The following is an 18255-nucleotide window of genomic DNA, read 5'->3' on the forward strand; positions in this document are numbered from 1 at the left end:
TCTCCACCTTGTACGATTCATTTGTTTATTCAGTATCTGTTTATTGGGTATATACTATATGTAAGGCAAGTAAGAATTTGGAATTACAAAGATGAATAAAACATGGGGCTTGAAATCTGGTTGTATCAAGTTGTCATTTCCATGACAATAAATTTAAACGGTTTAGGATTACATAGAAAGAATTAAAAGAGAAATTTAAGGTATTTTTTTCTTACCAGTTACCTGTTTTAGTCATTATTGTATTCTGTGCCTTCCTATTTAGAACATGGTTATTTAGTAAATAATCAACTCTTTAGTTGTTCAATGGGTCCAAATTTATACCAACAATCAACAGATTCTACCCTAAATTTCTATGAATATGTCTATTAATCTGAGTGAATTAGTCATAGTGATTATTTGGAAATCTTGGATAAATTTTAATATTTCTATTACTATATATTTGTTATTCACAGTGACCCTGGAAAGTTTGAAAAAAAGTTAATGTACATATAAACATACATGTGTATATATAGAGTGAACCATAAATTCTGTTTTTCCTTAAAACAATTTTCAAAATTGCTCATTCATCAAGATACAACTACTTTACATTTCCAATGTTTAAAATGACTTTGGTGGCCTTAGTACAATAGCTTAACATTATAAAAGTCAAACACTGCCATTATTTTCACAATGCCATAGACAGTTCAGCATGTTTTATCATAGTTTACATGGCTCATAAACTTTATCTTTTATTTGACATTGCAAGTGTGTTGATAATAGAAGATGGAAAATCTGTAAGATAGTTAAAGGAAACAATTAATTAACATTTAAATAAAAGAGGTCACTAAGAAACATTTCAAACAGAATAAGCTGATTATTTCATGATATTTCATAATAGTAAGCAGTTTAGGGATAGTATTGAAGGGAATAAATAAACAGAGTGAAAGGAATTTAAATATCTGAAAACAAATATGGAAATATTGCAAAATATTAGAATTACTAAAGTGGTGTATATATCATCATTTGAAATTTGGCAGTCTTGTAACTCTGTGCCTGTTCTAGCTCATTATTCTACTTGTAAAATGTGTCCATGCATGGGTTTCTTAAACTGTTTGATAATCTACCTTTACCATTTCCTTTTTCAAGGTGTTATCATGGAGAAAAGCAGAAACAGCTGAGATCCTGTACTCTATTGTAGCTTAGCCTCCAGTGAATAGATGCAAGGATTGTGCACATGGGATCCAAACACCCATAAAAAAGATTCATGGTGATATCCTTAGAAGAAATTAATAAAACCTAAGAGAACTTGTCAGAAGAATGTCCTAAAGATGATTTTATTTCGGTAATTGTTGTATTTTAAATGCTCTCATTTTCTTCTGTGATGTCTTTTATCTTACTTACAGATGCTATTACTCATAAAATATGATATTTTAGTCCAGAAGGCTGTAACTGTAAGTGAGACATAATAGTCTCATCTAGAAGTAGATAAGGGGATTCATGGCTCCTGCTTCACAGTGTAAGCTGATCACCGCAGAGGTCAGAAAACTAGTTTCCACTTCCTTTAAGTGCCCGCTATCCTGTTTTATGTAACTGGCCAGACAACTTGTCTTTCCTTTATTCAGTCCCAGCATCTGATTGGCTGCTGCCTGTCTCAGTGGTTTACAAGACAAACTGGGAATTCTGTGCCTTTAAGAATGGTGATATGGCTTTAGGGTGAGGCCATCAGGAATGACCACAAACATCATTCACTAACTGTGCATTGAAGAACTACTGTGTACCAGGCTCTGCCACAACAATGAACAAGATGAATGAGTTCTCTGCATTCATGCAGCCTACAGGGGAAACAAGAAGCAAACTCCACATTCATTAATTCAATACACATGGTGGAAGTGTTGGTATAAAATCTAACAGTGTGGGGCAGACACCTACCATAGACAGTGTGGACAACACATTTCCACTTCTACAGAGTCCCTCAGCCTGGACAGAACTGGCATCTGAAGAACAGAGAGGAAGCCAGTGGGATCATTGTGCAGATGGGATTGGTGAAATGGTCAGGGCCCAATCACGCAGGGCCTTGAAGGCAATGGAAGGAGTTCAGATTTTATTCACTATGCAGTGAAAGGTCATAAGAGGGTTGTGTAGGGGAATGATTGCATTTTAAGAATAAGAAGACAACCGCTAAGCACTGTTCCCTTGGTGGGGAAGTGACTACACATCACTGGTTGGAGATAGAGGGTGTTGACCCAGGTCCAGGGCTCAGTTTGGTTGATAATTAGCTAGATGACCTTGAGCAAGACACTGACTCTCTTTTCCCCCTATTTTACTTGTTTTCAGATGGAGATAGGAGAGACAGAGTAAAATAAAAGAGAAAATAGGAGGAAGGAAAGAAAAAAATACTCGATACTTACAGATGGCAAGTTCAGATAGTAAATTGGAAAAACAAACAAACAACTAAAAATTTAGTGATAAAAGCCTTTAAGTGAAAAGTCATCCCTGTTCACGCTCTGGAAAAGCCCAATGTAGGACACATAAAAAGAGGCTACAAATCCATTAGAATCATTGCATTGGCCATTTTGGTTATAGGTTAATATCAACGCCTTAGGGATGATGCCAGAATCCACTCTACATCTGCAGAAGGGTGTGCACTGGTTCGCCCATTGTAAAATTATTGAAATGCTCCCACAGTGGTTGGTAAACAACCTTGACCCTTGCCCTCCAGTGCCAACTTCCACCACAGGGCTGTCCCATCTCCATGACGACGCAGATCTCGCACAATCCAGCAACTAAGGGTTAACACCTGCTCAGGGTAGTTCTGATTTCTCAGTGCTTGGGCCTGTAGGTGCATTGTCTTATTGCTGCTATAACAAGTCACCACAAACTTGGTGGCTGAAAACAATATAAATTTGTTATCTTACAGTTTTGAAGGTCACCAGTCCAAAAATGGTCTGACTAGGCTAACACGTCTGACTTTGCTGATCTCAAAGGATCAGCAGTCCTTCTAGAGATTCTAGGAGATTGTTTCCTTATTTTTTCAGCTTGTAGAAGTTGCCTGCATCCGTTGGCTCCTGACCCCTTCCTCCACCTTCAAGCCAGCGATCTAGCATCCTCAAATCTCTCTCCTCTGACATCTCTGCTGCTCTCTTATAAGGACCCTTGTAATTACATTGGGCCCACCTGGATACGTCAAGATGATCTCACCATCTCAAGAGTCTTTAATCACATCTTCAACGTCCCTTTTGCCATGTAAGGTGATACAGTCATGGGTTTCAGGGATTAGGATGCAGATATCTTTGGGGGCCATTATCCTGTCTACCACAGTGATTACATATTTTAAATGTCATACCTGAGTGTAGCATTCTCATAAAATAAAACTGAGTGTGTTACTGTCAAAAAAGTGAGATGTGAGAGGAAAGAATCTGAGTGATATAGAAAAAACTTAAAGAAGGTCCATATCTCAAAAACTTTCTGGAATACTGCAGACCTTCAATTCTTCCCCTTTGGTTTAGTAGTTACCAGTATCAAATAGATGAAGTAGTTAAAAGGAGGCAAGAATTAGGGCAGTAGAAAGAAAGGAGAGAAAAAAAGAGAGAGAGAGAATGCCAATCTTACTCATGTAATGACATCTCCAGGGGAAGAAGACAGAGCATGGATCCTCAAGTGGAGGGAACCCAGAGAGAGCAGAAGGGTCTTTCAGAAACTGACGGTGGGGTGGCACCGGGTAATGTCTGACTCTTTCAGGGTCAGTTGTCTCCTAACCTGGGATACTGAGGGACAAAGGAAGTGAAAAGTGACAGTTTGATTTCCTCTGTGACTTAATGCCATGGAACTACTTGGGATTGGTTTGATGAGGTTTGGGGAGATATTAAGATGCGTATGGAACAACTGACCTAGTATAGTTTATTTGCTCTTAGAGGGCAACACCATGTCTGATGGGTCGTTGTATACCAAAGTGCTTATACGCAAATGTCCTGAAATAAGATCCAGGAGCCATAGCATGGTGTTAGCGCCACGAAGGAACGCCTGGTGGTCTTGTGTACCACGAATTCCCAGCTCTGGAAATCCCAGTGCCAAGCAAGGAGCAAGTGCCCAGTAACTCTGTGTTGAGAGAAGGAAAAAAAAATGAGTGTATGTAAAGTTTGATGCAAACAACCGTTTTTGGTGTAAACAATGAACATTTAAATGTTCCTTTTAATAACCAGTCAATGCTGGAAACCAACACTCAGTTCAAAGTACTGACATTTTGATATACTCTTTCAGAGCCTAAGTGATCAATTGAATTGAAAAAGCATATGTCTCTGTTTATAAATAGGGTTGCCAGATTTAGCAAATAAAAATACAGGATACCCTGTTAAAATTGAAAGTCAGATAAACAGGGAATAATTGTTTAGTATAAGTGTGCCCCAAATACTGCATGACAACGTAGCTGTAAAGTCACCTTGCATCGTATTTTAGATAAATGGTATCTTTGTAAAGATGTAGCATCCTTAATGATGTTATTATTAAGGATGAAAAAGGAAGTGCTTTCACTACATTGTGTTCAAAATGGGAGTGGGGGAAGGTGAAAACTGCGTCGTATTGTGTTTTAAAAGCATGCTTTTCTGTGAGCGTGTGCCCATGGAGGAGAACTGAAATTCAGCTTCTCATAAATTCTACAGAGCTACCAGGGAACAGTAATCAGCAAGGATAAAATCTGAAGGGAAGGTTAGGTAAGAGCTGCTGCATCCATATTACCTAAAGCACACACAGCTCCACAATGCAGGGCCAGGAAAGAGAGCAGGAGAGAAGAGAATCACCCCATGGGAGCGTGGTCAGCTTGCCTTTAGGAAAAAGTCCCCCATCAGCCCCAACAGCTACTTTTACTTTATATGCATGTTGTGCTGCTTAGTTCAGCATGGTCTATGTATTAAGTGGTCTGTCTTTGTAATGCCCTGTTGCTGCTGAAGTAATTCACTGTTTTTCATAGAAAGGGCATGGTGTTGCTGTGTTCATTTGTGCTTGATCTGAAGAATCTCTATTGATGCCTTTTTTTCCACTAGGCATTGCTACCTGGCTGTTAGGCCTGAAAATACCAGATGGAGCTTGGGAGCAGAGCAGACACTGTTGTCATAGCAACGAGATGCTATCCCAGCTCTATGCAGCTGCCATCTTATTTTTTCTTTCACTGAGAGGAGCTCTGATAGGAACAAGTACTGATAAAAAATATAGATACCCCTTCCCCCCCACACACTCACCCACCTTGGAAAATACATTTCAAATGTTGCACGGATAATTTGTTCATCGCTCAGCTTGCCGAGAGCCTAGAACTCTGTACAAATGACTTGATTTCCAGGTCTTCTAATCACAGTAGAACTGGGAAGCCCATGCTTTGACATCATCCTTCCTCTAAACGGCAATGATGCATTTGTCCTATCCCAAAATTAGACAATGTCCTGTGCAGACAGGGGAGCCTCAGCTTTGGCATTCCTGGAAAATGCTCCTAAGTGTCTGATCACTCTGCAGTGTCTGTACTCAGCAGGAGAACGGGGAGTGACCTCTCCTGACTCCCTAATTCCCCACAGTGGTTGGCAGAGTGCTGAGCACACAGGAGAGTTCTGATGAATTCTTGTGGCTTGAGGTCCAAGCTTGAGGGATGCAGTCATTGGCCACGGTCCCACACTGCTGCCTTTTCCCTTTGGGGCAGCAGTGGCATCCTCAAGGGAAAGTGAGGGAGGTGCTCCACGTTGATGGGAAGAGGGGGCAGCAGTATTTTCTAGAGTCAAGGCTGCTGTTGTGTCCCTCCATAGTTGGGGAATGGGTTAAGTCCTAGGGCCTCGATGCTCTGGCTTGAAGTGTTGTGTTTAGCCACAGAGGACTATTAAAATTGAGGTGGCTTAGGGCAATGATGTGTGTATTTATTTCCTATTGCCACTGTAACACATGGCCACAAATAGTACCTTAGAACTTTTACGGCCCTACAGGTCAAAAGTCCAAAATCTCTTTCACGGGGCGAAAGGCAAGATGTCAGCAGGGCTGGTTCCTCCTGAGAGTTCTAGGAGAGAATCTCTTTCCTCACCTTCTTCCACTTCTAGTGTCCACCTACATTCACTGGCTCTTGGCCCTTTCTCCATCTTCAGAGCCAGAAGCCTAGCCTATTGCTTTTATTATCATTTTTCCCTCTTCTATGGTCAAATCTCCCTCTGTCTCCCTCTTACAAGGACACCAGCGATTACATTCATTGCTCACCCAGTTAATCCAGGCTAATCTCAAGAATCTTAATGTAATTATATCTATAACCTCCCTTTTGTCATATAAGGTAACATCCACAAGTTCCAGGGGTTAGGACCTGGATATCTTTGGGGTCCAATATTCAGTCTACCATCATTCAGTCCCCAAACCCTGATGATCATCAGAATTACCTGGGAAGCTTTTCAGAAATGAAGATTCCCAGGCCCTACACTAGAGGATCCTAGTAGAATTCCTGAGAGTGGGTGGGAGCCTGAAAATCTCTTTATAAGACCCTCTTAGGTGATTCTGTTGAACATTCCTGTTAAAAGCTTCTTCAGACGCCTTCCCAAACATGTGCCATGAAGATTTAGTAACACTGCGATAGTTCTTCAGGGTCAATGAGGGTGTGGGAGAGGTTTGAAAAATGTATTCGTTTGAAAGCCCGGATAGTCATACCATCCTCTGAGGTTCACACGCTCCCACAGAATGGCGTTGGCAAATGATTGTGTCACGAGATCAGGGCCTAGCAACTCTTCAATTTAATGGTAAAAATACCAAAATTGTTTGCTAATGACTCCTTAGACCTTTAATCATATGAAATACGTATCTTGATATCTGGGATCAGCTGTTGTTTCTTTTCCTTACGGAGGCTCCTCCACTTACTGCCTCAGAACGTTTGCTTCCTTCGTAGACGCTTCCTTGTTGTTCCCAGAGCTCTTAAAGTTGCCTATTTTGCCTGCTTCAAGAAAAATGGCTGTGGTAGAGGAAAAACCCCATATAATATCTTTAGAAAAACTATAAATATTTCATCGTTTCTTACTAAACATACATTATTTACTCCATAATGTAAATATTTTATGACCTGCAACTGGCAATTTTGGAATATATTGGTATGTTTGGAGAACTGCAGTTCAGTTAAAAATCCTACACTGCATACCCAGTTCATGTTTAACTTACACAACTCTTTAAAAAGCATTTAACTTTCAGAATTAAGGGAGTAATAGAATCTATTTTTCAGAAGGGCCTTGAGGACCAAACTCAGAATCCAAGACAACACATTGGCGTGAAAGGAGAAAGTTGAAAGCTGTAACAGCCCAGGACTTCACTGCAGAATGACAGATTGATATACTTACCAGTGCCCGGGTGGGTCTAATTTCATCCAGTGGAGAGAAGGGCAGACGTGCCTACAACCAGCTCATTAGAATGCCCACAATCTGGTCGGGAGTGGAATCTGAGAAGAAGAATTTTACCACACACAAAAAGGGAGGAAATCTTCCCCAGCTTTAGAACAAGTATTTGGAGCTGGACAAGCAAGTCCTTTCATTAAATAAAATGGCTACATGTCAGAACATTTAAGCCAGATTTTCAAATATAAACCTAAACTGGAGATTTTTTTTTTTTTTTAATTCCAGTGACTCTCCAATACAGAGGTCATAGGAGCTGCCATCATTCTAAATTACAGCCCATTTCAGAGGTTGGCTGTAATCCAGGAGGTTGCATTATTTTAAATTGCCTGTCAAAAGCTGTCAAAACACTGCCATTATCAAAAAGTAGTCCTTTTAAATAATTTTCTCACTCTTTTCCCTGAAACTTCACTGGCATTGAGCCTTAACATGATAGCTTATAGGCATAGTAAGTGAAAGCCTTTCAAATGAGAAGTGGAAAAAAAAAAAAAGAAAGAAAAACGCAAAAAAACATTCTAGGCATACAGCACACAAAATTCCAGGCAGAAAATGGAGTCAAGTTTGGAAATGCTATCCCCCCCCAAAAGCAATAGCCGTTACTAATCTACATGTGAAACGGTAACTGAAGAATACAGATTATGGGTCCTCATCATATGACTTTTCTCCCACATTTAACATATGGAAAGAATTCTACAGTTAGTCACTAGACTCCTTATTTTTTCCTTTTTTTCCTCTCCTTCCATACCAACTTTTTATGAAAAAGTGTCTCTTATAGATTACTCATGTCTGTTCCTTTCATAAATATGGAAATTGACATCGGATAGCTGCCTGATATACCCACGGCTTCCTGACAGATCTAGGCCTGGACCGGTACTCTTTTTAACATACATTCCAGCTCTCTTTTTTTTTACTTGGAAATCCATTTCCTTTATGTTCTCTTCTTTACGTTAGACTTGACCCTACAGAATTCCCCTGCTTAGCTGAGAAAAACCTACCCAAAAAGGAGTAATCCATGCCACCTACATTCTCTCGGATATAGACCTTGATGTTAAAACTTCAATTCTAGCAAAGAATTTCAACAACTATTCTAAGACCATTTATCTTTCAAAGAGTGTAAGATGACAAAATATTTGAGAGAGACTGCTCTTATTTTCAGTCATTACAATTCAGACAACGAATTAGAAAATCAACAGGGTAATGCAGTCTTACCATCATTGTGACAGTCATATTTGTCAACAACTAGTTTTCAGAAGAAATGGCACTCAAAGAAAATACAAAGCTTCCAAATTCAGACAATGAGATAGACAGAAATATTTCTTGAAACTATCAGAGGTATAGTCTAGAGAAAATTTAATATGCAGGTGAATTCCTTTAACAGAAAGACAATACTTTGAACAAATGTAGCATAAAGATATTTCAAAATAGCTCTGCAGCTACAGCGGATGCCGGTAATATATGTAATGGCGCTTGGTCTCGTTAACAAGCAGCTCAAACTCTTCAGCGACCATAAAATACAAATCATCATCAGCACATTGTCTCAAGCAGTTTCTCTGTCTGACCTGACCTCTGCTCTGCAGTTAACAATTTTGTTTTAATCCATAAAAAAAGAAATTCTCATCATCTCTAAATTGTGCAAATGGGTTCCCAAAAGATCACATTTAAGTCTAGTTTTCATGGTGCACGCTGTTCTGTGTTCCCCAGCCATCTCAAGGACGTGGGGCTCTTTTCTTTAAAATCACAGACAAGCCATAATTAACTCATTACCAACAAAGATGACCCCAAGACCTTCCAGGGGAGGAGTCCACGAAACCCACTCCTGCCAAAAAGAGTATTTTGTTGCGTACATTTGGTTCTTCACCATCCTGTTATGAAAAATGTACCAGTCTAAAATATCTGAAATTGAGAAAAATGACATAAACAAGTATTTTTCCAAGCTGAGCCTTAAGGAACCCCTCATATCCCTCAAGATTTCCATAGGCTTTCTTTATATATATATAAAAAAAATGAAAACAATGATTCCACATGGAAATAAACGGGAAAACTGTACATTCTACAGTCTTCTGGAGACTCACAATGCGCATTAGTTTATTAAAGGTTCTGAGACATTCTGCAACAAAGAAACCTGATTTGCATAGTGTAACAAAATGTTCCCAAACGTATTTGGCTATGATCCTTTTTTCATGAGGAGTACTTAGCCATGTTAGGGCGAATCGTGTTCTGCGATATATAGTTTTGTGGTTCAAAGCCCGGTATGGATTTCTGTTTAGGCAGCTACCAAGGACTTGGTAACAGGCCACTCAGCCTCCTTCTGGCCATTAGTTCCAAAAGTTGTGATTCTGGTCTAGGCTAGCATTTTGGTTAACTCTTATTCACCAGAGGGACAAGAGTGTATGTTTCGAACAGAGTAAATCACCTCTGATAATTTTGCTGCTAAAATGTAGGTCCCCTTGATAGTATGAAGAATGAACATTTAGGAGGCATTTAGAGCATGCAGAGACACCATTCTCAGTACTTTAATCCACACAAACATACCTCTTTTTTCCCCCCAGATAAGAACACCGAAGCATAGCAAGATTGAGATTCAGTTACTTGTCGGGGTTACAAACAAGTAAGTAGGGTTCAAAGTTAAACCATCTGGTTCCAGAATCCCTGCTCTTAATACACGATACACAAACAGACACACATACTGTGTTTTACAAATGCATAGTTGGGCCTATCTGTGCACATGAATTTTCCTAGATACCTATGTATGACCGACCAATATTTCCTATGTCCCCTCAGCCTAGGAATAAAAATAGGATTGCGAAACAAATAGCACAAGGGTATCTCACTTTCAAGGCAATAGCTACCTTTGGAAATAATGTATTGTCACCCTGCTGCTTCCACATAAGGCTGCATCTAAGCTCTCTAAGAAGAAATAACAGCTGTAATTCTCTTTAAATTAATTGATTTGCAGATACTAATAATGGCAGCTGACATCTGTTACCTCGTTTGATTCTCACAGCAATTCTGTGGGGAAGCAGCACTATTATTATTGTTGTCTTTAATTTACAGATGGAGAAACTGAGGTTCTGATGTTGCTCAAATGTGCAAATGACAGACCTGGTTCTAGACTCAAAAGCCACCACTTGGGGTTGACTTTTTCTGAACTGAGAAGCTAAAAGTATACAGCTCCTTTCTACAATTATCAACATTGTCTCAATGTCACACGCTTTTTAAGGAAGGTGAGAAGTCAGTTGTAGACATAGCCAAAGACCATTATAAAGTCACTTGAAAAATTGACCCAAGATGCCACTATTTAATTATGACTAGAAATCATGGTTTTCACCCATTCTGCAAAGTCATGTTTATTTGCTATTGCAAAATCCAACATATCTATTATGATTTTTCTGGTAATATGTTTTTCTCAAATTTCATTATGAACACAAACCATGGTGTGGCCCATTCCTGTCACCCCAACTTCATGGGGCTCTTTTTCTAAATTGTATCTCCCTTTTGTACTTAATTATCATTCAGAATGATAGATGACCACAAGGAGCCGTATCTTGCAACTGTTCAGATGTTTCAATAAATCACAAACGGTCAACATCTCCCTGTGGTGTACATATCTAGCTAAAAGTGAATTTGAATAGCAGGTATGTGAATGAAGTCCTGGGAAATTCTGCCACAAAGTGTATAGCCCTAAGTACTCTTGTTCACGTGTTTATTTTCAATTTGGTCTCTTCAATCAGTCATAATTTTTTCTTTGTATATTAAATAAGATGAATTACAATGTTTTGAAGCAGCTAACTATAAAAGTAAGGTACAAAAAGGTCTAGTTATAATACAGCCAAGTGAAATTTTTTCATGACTTGTTTCCACACGAATTCATATTTCAGCTCCTTTGTAAGATATGAATTCCAAGTCAAGAGTTCAATAGGCAAATATATTTTAAGGCACGTGGCACTGAATTATGTACCTACTTCCTATTTGTAACATAGAGGGAACATTCATACTCATTTTTGAACTATTACCCACACTGCACTTCAGTGAGAAGCTTATGCTTCCTTCTGTCTTCTAGAAAGTATGCAGCTCAAAGGTTACACATTAACAAATTCTAAGACTTAATTCCCATGAAGTGACATGTTGTTTTTGAAGGGAATGTTCGCATAACAAGAGAAAGTTCTGACGTGGGGGAGGGGAGAGGCTTTGTGTCATGGCCTTTTGGGCCCAGTGTTAACATCTCATTAGGACCTCCTCCTTCTCTCACTATAATCCAACTCATGTGGTGCCAAATGGCCTAGGTTTTCAGTGAAGGAGTCCAATGCCCTTCTCTTTCCTCTTGGCAAATAACAGGAGGGTGAAAAGCACTGAAGGTCATCCCTTGGCCTTCTGGTGATATCCAATATGGATCAATATCATAAGGACAGTTCCCAAATGTTGTTAATGTAACACCTTGATGAAGAAACAAACAGATGAGGTAGGTGGTACCAGATTAGAATTTTGATGTAATGTTTGCTTCTGTGGTCAGTACTGCTTCTGGGGCACTTTTCTAATAGTTTCTGTTGATTTCAATATAATCCTGTATGCCAGGTACTGTGTAAAACATTTTTTTTCATGGATTGTCCCTTTTGATGTTCAAAAACTATATACATTGAATAATATTGCCATTATTCCTATTTTAAAACTGAAGTCTACAGAGATTAAGAAATTTGTCCAAAGTCACACTGTTAATACATTGTGGTGCTGAAACTCAAACTGCAAGGTCCATTCAGTTTCTGTTCGTTTGTGGTGCATTTTGTGGACTTTTAGCCAGAATTTCACCCCTCTTCACATTTCTGCATACATTTCTACCAAAGACTTGTTTTCACATAAATTTGTAATCTCTTTCCTAGCAAGGCAAAAATTTAATGCGATTTAATCTTCAAAAGATGTGTTGAATGCTAAAAAGCTACCCAGATATTTGGGGAGACAAGATAATGGAAGAGAGGGCATAGGAATCAATTCCTGGATTGCTCCTTAATTTGATATTTATGTTAGTAAATTCTTAAAAATTATTTGAGTAATTAGCACCATCCTGCTATAACTATTTATTAAGTTTTCACAAGGCATCAATTGCATACAGACACATGTTTTTGCTCAGTGGATTTGCTCTCTGAAGTGAAACTACCCCCCACTCCAGTCCCCCTCAAAAAAAAAAATTGGAAGAGGGAAGAATGGAGAGAGAGAGAGAACAGAGAAGAAAGTTTTTCATTTTCCTTTCTTATCAAGTCTAGTTTTCCCCAGCTGAATTCAGGTGCTCTGTTTTTTTTTCTATTCTGTCTAAAAAATATTTTTTCTATCACTTAACATTGTGTGGTCCCTGGAATCAAGGCTCTTTCTCTTATAAAAATGCAGCAACGGACAAATTTCCACAGCTAGGAGGAAAGGAAAGATTGAGAAGGTTTTCTCAATAATTGCTTCAATCTCCCCCCTTGTGCTAGCCGTGGCAGCTTGGCCAGCAACTATTAGAGAGATGTCGGATTGATTTCGCCCGTCCTCCTGTTGCCATTTCCTCTGCCTAAAACGCTGTTATCCTTCTCCTAAGTCATCACACTCCCACTCATTCTTCTGGTCAGATGTCACCTCCCCTGAGATACCTCTAGTGACACCCCTCTCTCCCCACTTCCCTGATTACTGCTCATTCCTTCCATCCCCAGCCAAATTAATCACCTTTTCCTCTTTGTTCCCGTAACACTTCATTATACCATTCTCATAATACTAATCACATTGTGCTAGTTAGCTACTTGCTTTTCTGTGTTTCCCTAAAACCTGTGATTTTTCTGAAGGCAGGGAATCTTTTAAAAACTCACTAATATGTCCCCATAAGGCCTGGTATATAAGAAGTGCATAGTACCTTTTTATTTGACCCAATTTGCACCAGAAATAGCAATCTTCACCCCCTTAGCCAGATTCCAAGGGGAGAGAATTGTCAAATGCCGCACCTTGTTTCCTGCAGTAAACAGCAGCTTCACTACTGCACGGCCTGGTGCCATGCCCACATTTGAAGCCTAGGCACGTGTGTACATGTTTTGAGCAACACATTTTTGGTCAGGCTGTCCAGGGCCCCAGCATGAGGTACAAACAAGTTTTCCTTTCCTCATTCAGCTACCAGTGACAGATTTCCATACTGGAATTATTTCAACTGGCTTAATGGGACTCAACTGAATCAGAAAACTGAGATCAGGGAAAATCACATAAAACAACAAATCCTGGTGCTTCGCAGTGATTTCGGTGGTTGAGGTGGAGTATATTTCTTAATTGTGTGTGGTAGAACACTTCCTTTTGCAGACTGCTTCCCTCACTCCAATTGCACATGTAATCGGTGGGCCTGTCCGTCAAGATTTGATCCCGTTCCCATGGGGATGGGCATGCCCTAGGTACATCAGGACATCCATCCCACTGGGCACAGTGATTGGTCAGAATGTACCTAAGCAGGACCAGTTGGTGTCCTGTGTTAAAGTTTGATATGGATTGGGGGGGGGCTGGTGGGTGGAGAGAAGAAAAAGAGAATGAGAAACAAAGACAGAGACAGATAGAGCATCGTGTCTTGTGAAATCGTCATGGAAGCCCATGAGCTGGACCAATACAAGGGGACAGAGTTGGGAGTGTGTGTGTGGAGGGGAGACGAGAGTACCTGTTATGAGGTAAGAGACTCAGAAGAGTGCTCTGGGCCTCAGTGTACCGATCAATACAAAACCAGTGTAAATTTTTTAACCAGTTTACCCTTATGGGAGCATCTGGGAAAAAACCTCCTCCTCCTCCTTCTTTCATCAGCCTTGACTGTTGGGCCCTCCATGTGGTTATAGTCAATTTGGGAATGAATCTATTCCAGAGGATGAACAGCTGAGAGATGGAGAGAAACAGACATAATCCTGATGACATCATCTAAACCCCTGGCTCCAACCTTACTTGAGCTGTCTAATAATATGTGACAATAAATTACCTTTTTGGCCTAAGCTAGCTTGAGTTTGGTTTCTGTCACTTGCAACTGAAGGAGTTCTGACCAGTTGATTTTTATAATACACAAATCTGCTTCCCATTTCCAGGTTATGGAAAGAGCACTCACTTCAAGTGCAATGATGCGGGGCCGTTGGCTTGATTTCTTAGTTACTTTTGGGACGATGTTACCTAACGGTGATTGAAAAGAAGTGAGTAGGTTGAGAGAGTTCAGATTCAGAGTCTATGAGAGCATGTCTCACCTATACATCAGAAGTTACTTCCTGATAAAATTTCGTGCCTACATAAATACGTTCTGGGCCCCTTAAAAGTGATTGCTTTGGCCTGCTAGAGTTTCTTTCCTTCCTTCCTTCCTTCCTTCCTTCCTTCCTTCCTTCCTTCCTCCCTCCCTCCCTCCCTCCCTCCCTCTCTCTCTCTCTCTCTCTCTCTCTCTCTCTCTCTCTCTCTTTTGCTGCTAAAAGCTTTGTTGTTTCAATTTGGTCCACATCATAGGAGAGGGCTGCAGGGTGGAAGGGCCTCAGGCAGAAGCCCAAGGCCAGGGGGATGTAGCTGGGCCCCGCAAAGGCCTCTGGGCTCCAAAGGTTCCTACTTGTGGTTGAAGGTGAGCCTAGCCTGAGAGCTGGCCAGCCTGCAGAGGGTAGTCAGGTGTTCGCCCATCTTCTTGATGAGGTTCACGTCCTCAACCAGGGAGTGGTTCTCCAGGGAGTCACAGAGATGGGGTCTGTGCGGCAGAACCCAGGACATGCAGATCGGAAAGGACTTGTTTTAGGCTCTTTTCCACAACCGTGGCAGCTTCCATGGCATCCTGAGTTTTACCCCACTCCCCTTGGGTGGGGTAAAACTACAGGTCCTGGAAGAAGGTGCGGCCGCCACACTGGTTTTGTATCTTCAAGAGCGACTTGGTACCCACGCGCTTCTCCGCAGCCAACTCATGGAAGAAGTGGCCCATGCCCTCTAGAGCCACATGATAGTCGTGGCTAAAATAGAAGCCCAGAGAGAGGCAGGTGCAGGAGTCCTGCAGATGCAGTTGACCGGGCGGTTGACGGTGGCCTCCACCTTGGTAGAATAATTCTGACGAACATGGGACCTCATGGTTGCTTGGCAATAAGGGGTTAAGCTCAAAAACACAGTGTTGGCTGGTCTCTCAGAGACTAAGGATGGCTGAGTTGGTTTTTGAGGGTTGAGAGTGGAAAAGAGGTTGGAGGGTGGTTGGATGCTGGAAGAAGGGGTGTCTCTGGGTCTGTTCTGTCCAAATTCTGTTAAAACAAGAGTTGAAGCAAGAGACAGATCGGGGGAATGCTGAGGGCACTCTGTCCTGCAAGAGTTTCCATTAAGGGCTGTCACTGCCTATGGATTCTACCCAAATATGCCCTTCTCCTAACACACAGTGAGTTCATATTCTAACTGGACGTCTCAGTACTTTTCAAACTATAAAAAAGGTGCTTGGTATAGAAGGTTTGACATTGATGAGATTCCTCCTAGTTTGTATTGTTTTTTCTATAACCTAAAAACAATATAAAACCTAAAACCTTAATAATTTAAAATGACCATTGACCAGTCAAATAGTCCTCACATTTTCAATTTTCCTGTAATATATCATGTCTCCATTGAAGTGGACTATTATAGTTGCCTGAAAAAGTATTGTTTGATGTCTGTAAGCGCAGTCAGCAATCAATAATTTGAAATTTGTACCATTTGTACCTTTAAGTCCTGGCACATCATTTTTTATTTCATTCAATCTGCTTACTGTTGAAGAAAAAGGATTTTGAACCATTGCCACAGAGCACATTTATGTGTGAAATGGAGTTCATTTACATGGTGGGAAGTATATCATTTTGACGTTTATTTGCAATATTAATTGTATATATTGATTCAGTTTTTCAGAAATTGTAAATTTATTATATATACTACCACTGATGACCTTATTTTGGTGAGAATATTCTTCTACAGAACTTGAAAACATTTTGGAATAAGTCATGCATTTTTAAATTCAGAAAGACAACATATGCTGTAATATTAAATTAAAATTCCATAATCAATTGTTAGTTCAAGGACCAACTCGAGCAGGAAATGCATTTTTTAAAAAAATGTCTTTTAGATTAAGTATGAATGACCTTTTGCAATCAGCTCTTCTTTATTGGTTTTTGTAACTCATTTCTTGTGTTTGATCTTAACCCAAATAGAAATGTAGTGTGGAATGTTATCTTTAGCCATTTCTAAGTGTCACCAGTGTTGTCAGTTAGTAATCACAAGAGCAGCCGATCTCGAAACCCTTCTCTGCACTCCCAGAACATATCACCCCAAGCACATTACACAGTGATAGTTTTGGGGTTTGAAATAGCTGAGTAATGACCCTTATAAGGAACACTGGAGTTCAGCACACGTAGGAAGAAAAAAAGTCAGAGAGCTGCCACCCAAAAATCCGGGGAGCATCTTCGGGAAGAAGAAGGAAGACTTCAGACTCCTCACAGGAAATGATGAGTTGCTCTCAAGCTGTTAAAAGGGATTCAGGGTTTAGGCTGGGCAGGCAGGTTTGTGCCTGAAGGATTGCCGCCAGCAAGAGAGGAACACTCTTCAGAGAGGATCATTACCTTCTGGGAGACAGAGTGAAACTAGATTCTGTCCTTTCACTCATTCAACAGTATAGGTCAGTTACTGCCTTTTGCAGACATGATCATTTAAAAAAAAAAATTACACCAGACAATTTAGTGCTTGCATTTTTATCAGGCACCTCCTGTGAGATGTGATAGGTACCATGGAACGGGTGTGGGGTGGGGGAACTGAAAGACATGGCCCTTGCAACTAAGATGCCTCTAGTGTGATGGGATAGAAAAGTGAATATACAGAACTTTAAGACAATATAGGAGGAGATAAGAACTGGCAGAGATAAAGTGCTGTGAATATGTATAAAATGGAAAGATGATTTCTGTGCTAGGGAATTTGAGAAGACTTCATAAAGGAGGGGGCATTTGAGCTGAATCTTGAAGGATGGGTCAAGAGAAATTGAGGGAAGGACACGGAGCAAAGGGAATCCTATAAGCAAAAGGTAGGAAAATATATAAAGTACTCAGGAAACATTGTCTAGTATACATGACATGTAAAATATATACAGTGCAGAAGTGGAAGAGACGACTGGAAAAGCAGATTGCAGCAAACTTTGTCAGGTCAGGTCTTAAATGACAAAAACAGAACTAGAACTTTCCACTGCAGACACTGGGAGGGCACTACTGGTTCTAGGGTAGGAGAACCAGGATCCTAGTTAGAGTCTAGGAAGGTCATCCCAGCACCGTTCTTCTTGTACATGAGGATTGGGGCTGCCTGGAGGAAGACGTCCAGGAGTAATGTCCAAGGTGGTGAAGGGCTCACTCGGGTGAGGGCAGCTGGAATGGAGAGTAAGGGAGCAATACAGGAGACATGGCAGACGAAAGACGGTCAGGTCTCCTGCCTGAGTGAGGGTACAAGAGACAAGGGGAGAGGTTGAACCTGGGGAAAGAGAGGATGGTGGGAAGTGATAAATTCAATTCTGGACATATTGACTTCAAGTTTCCGGTGTGAGATTTAGGAGCAGAGCCCAGAAGACAGCTGGAAATGTGGTCGGGAGAGAGGCTAGATAAAGACTTGGGAGTGAGCCATAGAGAGGTGAGAGTTGAAGCTGTTGGATGAGATCACCAAGGAAAAACCATATGGAGGGAGGACCAGGGATGAGCAGAGAGGAAACTGAAAATGGAAGGGGAAAACAAGTCCTTTGGAGGACTGGTGAGATATGCTATATAGTAATGAGGAATCATAGAATAAAAGCCTATTATTTGGAACTGAAAGAGACCTTAGAGTCCAATCTTTTCATTTGACAGGAAGCAGAGGCTCAAAAAGGTTAAATTACAGCTGTCTAACAGCTGCATTCCGGGCTGTA

General features: G+C 40.5%; 1 pseudogene; it reads right to left on the minus strand.

The window, feature by feature from the left end:
- Positions 1-14930: 14930 nt before the first annotated feature.
- Positions 14931-15437, minus strand: LOC109443870 (ferritin light chain; annotated as a pseudogene).
- Positions 15438-18255: the final 2818 nt, after the last annotated feature.

The sequence above is a fragment of the Rhinolophus sinicus genome, linkage group LG07 (assembly GCF_036562045.2).
Source record: "Rhinolophus sinicus isolate RSC01 linkage group LG07, ASM3656204v1, whole genome shotgun sequence".
Classification (NCBI taxonomy): Eukaryota; Metazoa; Chordata; class Mammalia; order Chiroptera; family Rhinolophidae; genus Rhinolophus; species Rhinolophus sinicus.